Genomic DNA, 6,526 nt, shown 5'->3' on the forward strand with positions numbered 1-6,526 from the left:
GTGGGAATGATTGAATAAGATAATCTATCAAAGATATATGACTTTATTTATCCATGGAAGGATGCATTTACCTTTTTAAAGGTGGAATTAAGGATAGAACCTCGATAACTTGAGATGAATCCTAGGGGAATGCATAAAGGTTGGCATTTCGCCCTTAATAGGGATAACATGAGTTTTGACAGTATGAATTGGAAAGGATCAAGGTAACAACAACCTTTAAAGTTCAGTGGAGAAAGTTTTCAGAACTATATAGACAATGGTTCTAGTATTAGTAAATGGTATCTTGATATGCCATGTACCTAGGGAGTAAATGATGAAGGATTTAAGGATAACCTTAGAGGTTTTACAAGGAGAAAGGTAATAATCAAAGTTCTCAAGAATAGAAATTTTGATGAAGGAAATCTGACGTAATTATAATAATGTCAGGTGGGGCACGTGTTGAACCATAAGAAAGTATAGATCGACCAAATGAGAGTCGGGATTGGTGAAAACAAGTAGGACCCAAGATAAGAGACGTCCTAAGTATGATCGAGAATCAGTCGTGACAATGTTAACCTCTAAAAGACCAAGGCAATAACTTATGGAAAAATGGTGATTTTTTTTTCTTTTCACCAAAGCGTAAGGAAGAGCATTTTCACACAAGCAGTGATTGGAAATGAGGTAGAAAATTTAGTTGAAGATCATTTAAAAGACATTGATTGTAAGGAAATTTTACTATCAGGAAAGGCCAAGGAGGTGGCCGACACTTTAAGTGTAAGAGGACAATTATAGGCGCTCATGCCAGAGGAATACAGTGATAATGGTTAAAGCCGTGAAGGTTGTATTATGGTGTGGAAGATTGACATTCCTTCTGATGATTGAGCGATACTCAACTGTGATAGTAGTTTGGTAAAGATTTAATTTATGTAATCGCCATGAGCGGGCTATCTATCTTATAAGGTCATATCTTGAGATAAGCCAGGACCATGTTATGAAAGGACTAAATGAACCTTTGAGCTTCATGTCTCCTAATAAAGACATATGGTTAATAATGGTATTAACCTGCTATCGTTGCTTTCATTGAAACTCTTCTGCAATTTTATCTGCTTCATGTCATATGTACGTCAAGTTCAGCAGTGTTCTTCATGAATCATGAACGGTGATCATGTTACCTCCTTAGAAGAATTCGATACGATATGTATGGACTTCGTATGGTTAGCTATTAAGACTTCATGGAAAACGAATGACTACAGTAGGTCAATGGTGGACCATAGTAATGCAGGAATGATTCTACGAGTAATGAGCCGATTACTTACAACTGTGAGAGTTGTATTGGAATGGATGTTGAGATTGAGTACCACTAATCGGGTCGTGGTGGTGTATAAGTTATCATTGATAGACTAATTAAGTAGATTATCTACCTATTGAATACTTATTCTTTCTTATCAATAGAGAGTCGTATTACTATACAAGGAAGGTTGCGGTGCAAGCATAGAATTCTAGTAATGATGATGTCTAGAATGAGATCCCAGATTCGATTTTCGATGTCGAGGGAGTTTCAAAGGTGATTGTGTATAAGCTCGAGGAAGAGCATGGGTCCATAGAATGATGGACGGAATAGCAAAAATATTTAAGCATGTGAAATGTGATACAATAATACTGGATATTGATACAGATACATATGTTTTGTTCTCCTATGACAAACCTCTATAGTTCAGAGGTAGATTCCAAGCCAGATATTTATGGCAGTATTTTTTTCATACACAATTCTCTTCAATTCGTTCTTTTCTCTCCTTTTCATTTTGTATAAGCTGAGAAGAACAACCCTTCCAGAAGGGGAGGTATTGCCGAATGACTATCTATCTGTGTGATAGAAGCCTAGTAGGATACCACATGTTATTTAATTTCTTGTCAAGTACTAAAGGCTGGCCACCTTTTATACTAACTATGCAATAGAACAAGTGTTCATGATCATAGTGATCTCTCAATTAATTATTTTACTTCTACGCGAAGGACCAAGCTTTCAAAGATGGAGGCAGCTAGAGATGAAGTGGTACCAAGTATGGTGGTATTCGGAATGGAAATGCATTCGTGATACTAAGGTTGACGCGGTTATTAAAAAGGTTATAGAATACTAACGAGCAAAAGTGTAACCAATATAGTATTATGTACGGAAGATAGTAATGACTATGAACAAGAAAAGAAGGAGTATTGAGAAGCAAAAGCTATAGTTCTAGAAGCTATGATGAGTGTAACACCCCCAAATCCAAGGTCATGAATTCGGGTCGTTACGATCACTTATTAATTAAATAATTCTCTTTTCACAATATTACTCGACCTTTTATTCAAACTCACATACACACAGGTTATATGCTTGGAAACATTATCAAATAAATCATTTCCACTTATCTACCTGACGGGGCTGGCGCACAAAAAGCCTACAGAACTCATGAGTGTTCCTTACCCGCCTAAGGACAGCAGTCCTGGTCTGATCCATGCTGGTAGTCTGTTGTGATATGATATATAAAAGCAAGGGTGAGCATTAAAGCTCAGCAAGGTATATATCCCCATATTTAAGTATGTAAGGATAAATAAAACCAATAATTATACTTTGTATCTCCAAAGCGTTCTAAAAGTTTATATGCCTATCAAATTTATAATATTCTCAAAATCAACTACAATAGTATATCCAATGAATACTTGTATTCATCTCTTTCTCAAAATCATTTTATACTCGTACTCATTTTATTTCAAAATCTCAAGATGTTACTCGAACCAAGATTCTCATATGGGTGTGATATATATTCGTCAACGTCCCAATTTAAAACTCAGCCTTATCGGCAGATTTCACAAATGGATTTGATATATAATCATCAACATCCTTATTTAAACTCAGCCTTATCGACAGATTTCTCAAATGGATTTGATATATATTCATCAATATCCTTGTTTAAAACTCAGCCTTATCGGCTCTTTGTTGTATATTTCACAACAGTTTTTCCAAAATGGAAGAAAGGGACTATACTGGAATAAACCACGTATCGGTGATCAGCCGAATACGAAATTTTCTCTACTAGTAGAAGGAATACAAACCTAGCCACCTTTGGGCTCATCAAGACACTACACGGTGGTTTCCCATTGTCGTGCAAGTCCGAAAGTCAATGGTCACATAGACCATATAACCGTACAATACGCCACTCCACGCTTGCATAATGCGCCACTCCGCGCTTGGTCACTGCCCGATACCACTCCGTGCCGGGCATGCCACCTTCCAGTCCCAAAACAATTATATCTTTTGCTCAAAATCCTTTTTCGAAGGAATAGGTCGTTAAAAGTTGACCTCTAAATAAGATGATTTATTCATCACTTTTAACTCAATTGATCTTTGGGAGTTGTCGGAGTTTTGAATTTAAAATCATTTTCAAATCCCTATTTGTAGTAGGGTGACACATATATTACTCACTTGTTCTTTATTGAACGAGGAAGCAAAACTCTTATGCTTCTAGACTAAGTTCCCTAAGGTTTTTATACGTTTCAAATGATTAATCTCTTTCAAGATTTTTGAATAATTTAGAAAGTACCTTTGGGAACTATGTCTATTTTTAAATAAGTTTTTAGAAGTCCGAAGATATTAAATATTTAAGGTCTTATAATAATTTAAGGGGGATTCAATGAATTGATAAAATCTTATAAATAAAACATCTCTGTATAAGGTTCAATGAATTGATAAAAACCTTCTATATAAAATATCTCTAAATATGGTTCAATGAATTGATAAAATCTTAAGTACAAAGTATTTCTAATTAAGGTTCAATGAATTAATAAACCTTAAATACAAAATATTTCTGAATGAGGTCCAACGAATGGAGACACCTTAATCAAATAATCAAAACAGGGTTTGGTATCCTATAATTGCTCTTTGAATAGTTAAATCTTTATTAAATAACGTGAAATGATTTATAAACTATTCAGTATATTTTTAAATACTTTCTGGATATTTAATAATCCCTTAAGTATCGCTTTATAAAATAATCAATCAAGTAAGGGTGTCCCTTAAATGAATAAACCAATATTTCTCGAAGTTTAAGTCAAAATCTCAATCGTTCGCTTGATATCTATATTACGCGAAAGGTACTTTATTTATGGAAATAGAAATCTTTCGCGTCCGGCTCTCTCCGGAATTAAATCGCTATTAAAATATCTCCAACTCCCATTATCATATATTATATTTGAAATACATTTCAATTTTTCATACTCGTGTAAAACGAAATTTGTTTTTGTAACAATCGCATAATTCGTATGCATTAATATCATAGACAAGCATATATATTCGAAATGTAAATCATGGCATCAATATCACAACAGTATATATATAGCATGGATAGTATGAGATAGGGTTTCAAAAATTTGCCTCGAGTAATCGAAGTGGTATGGTCTCTGGTGTTTGGTTGGCGATCTATAAACAAGAACCAACGGTCTAAGTTAGTACGCGATTAACGTCTCGCTTTTATTAAGCAACTTTCGTAACTACTCAAGTATAACGAATCTTCGATCATCACATTCTCAACACTTATATTCTCACTTTATAACATGGTCGAGTTTTGAAATCGATCGTTCGCTTTAGAAAGTCCATTTCGAGTTTTAAGCTTGAACGTGAGAAAACGCGCGTTAAAACTAGGTTTTTATCCGTTTCTCGCTTGCGCTCACTTTACCAAAACATTTTTATAAAATCGAAAAATTAATATTTTCTCAAAATTCTTTTTGTACAGTCTTCTCTACTGTCATATCCATTTTTTATAAGTTTTCCAGAATCTCAGAATTATTTTAAGTCCTTCAAAATCACCATGCAAGTGAACTTAAGTGCAGTTGGCTAATCGCAGAAATGTTTTACACTAAAACAACCATAACTCCTAAACCGTAAATCTCCTCATGATGATCTACACATGTATAGAAACTAAAAAACAATATCTATCTATTCATGGCCAGTGGTTTTCAAATTTTAACCATTTTCATGGCCGAATGTCCTGCAGAAAACAGATCAAGTGCAAGAATGCCCAAACTCAATTTCTACTACTTGATCTTAACACAATCACTACCTATAACCATCATAAACACAAGTACTTCTCAAGATCCACCCATATGAACCTTATATGCTCTATCTAGTACCACATACATGGATTACAACTCAACATCTCAAGCCTTTAGCAAGAACATAATCAATACAAACTCAAACAAACACAATCCTTTGGATCTTAACACTACAACAAACATAACTCTTAAATCCAACCATAAAACCTTAAAGGGTTGAAAGTTATACCTTCTTGGACACTAGGAAGGTTAGTTCTAGGATGATTGAGGCTTGGTTTTCTTAGAAAACACTTAGAAGGGCTAGATCCTTAAGAAACAAAACCAAGAAACAAGTTAAAATTTCGGAGTAACCTTTCTGCACCTCATTCAAACATTTTTATAAAATTGAAAAAAAATTAATTTGAGGCTGAAATTTGTTACGAAGCTTACCCATGATATAGAGAAGCTATGGTAAAAATTTCATGATATTTGAATGAGTATATTTTGAGTTATGAATTTTTCTTTCTCCCTTGCTCAGAAAATCCGAACTGCTGGAATGAAAAATGGGAGAGCTTTAAGTGAGGGAAAAGGGGTTGTTTTCTTTTGTGGCTAAAGTGTGGGAGTGTATAATGAATATATGGGATGTATGCAGCAGATTTGACAATATTTTGGCAAAGGTATGGGTTGGTTTGATTGTGTGGTGAAGTGAGAAAAGGGAGAAGTATGGCTTGTGTACTTGTTTGTCTCCCATCACTATTCAACACTATTCCACTAACTATTCTAGTTATCTTCTAATCATCTAGTTACACTCCTAACTACTAGTTAGGACTTGGTTATGCATGGCCAACTTGCATGGGATTTAATTTCTCATTCGTTTATTTATCGTAAACGCAATCGTCGTTCCATTCCGATACTTTCCACGTATAACGACTTGTTTCGTAGAGATTTCTTTTATTGCTTATAATCCTATAACCAATTCAATTCCTTCTCTTGATCATAGAAACACCTTGATATATTATTTATTTCACTTAGTATTCCCGGTTCTACGCCATTCTTTACGGATACGAAAACACGTAGTATAATTGTGAATCTTCGAATTTCGTCGGCTTTTACATTCACTTATTTTCCTCGATAAACAAGAATATGATCTCGGATTCTCAAAATTCCACTATTCATTTTATGATAATCCCCATACGTATTACTTAATTAGCTCAAGTTACTATTCACAGAAGTTTTAAAATATTACAAAAATCAGGGTTCTTACAGTCTCCCCCCCCTTAAAAGGATTCCGTCCCGGAATCAACTCACAAATAGATGGGGGTACCTTTCTCGCAGGTGGCTCTCTAATTCCCAAGTCGACTCCTCGACCTTGGGATGTCTCAATAAGACTCTGAATAGCTTGACACTCTTGTCCTTGAGTACTTGCTCTTTTCTACCAATGATTTCAACTGGTTGCTCAATGTAGGACATATCTAGTACT

The 6,526-nt window shown here is 34.7% G+C and overlaps 1 long non-coding RNA gene across 1 annotated transcript; it reads right to left on the reverse strand.

Moving 5' to 3' along the window:
• Positions 1-4,389: 4,389 nt before the first annotated feature.
• LOC141670989 (uncharacterized) lies at positions 4,390-5,646 on the reverse strand. Its single transcript, XR_012554880.1, has 3 exons — positions 5,497-5,646; positions 5,297-5,374; positions 4,390-4,435 (listed from the first exon to the last, which is right to left on the reverse strand). It is a non-coding gene; the product is annotated as an uncharacterized LOC141670989 (long non-coding RNA).
• Positions 5,647-6,526: the final 880 nt, after the last annotated feature.

This window comes from Apium graveolens, chromosome 7 (genome assembly GCF_009905375.1).
Source record: "Apium graveolens cultivar Ventura chromosome 7, ASM990537v1, whole genome shotgun sequence".
NCBI classification, from domain to species: Eukaryota; Viridiplantae; Streptophyta; class Magnoliopsida; order Apiales; family Apiaceae; genus Apium; species Apium graveolens.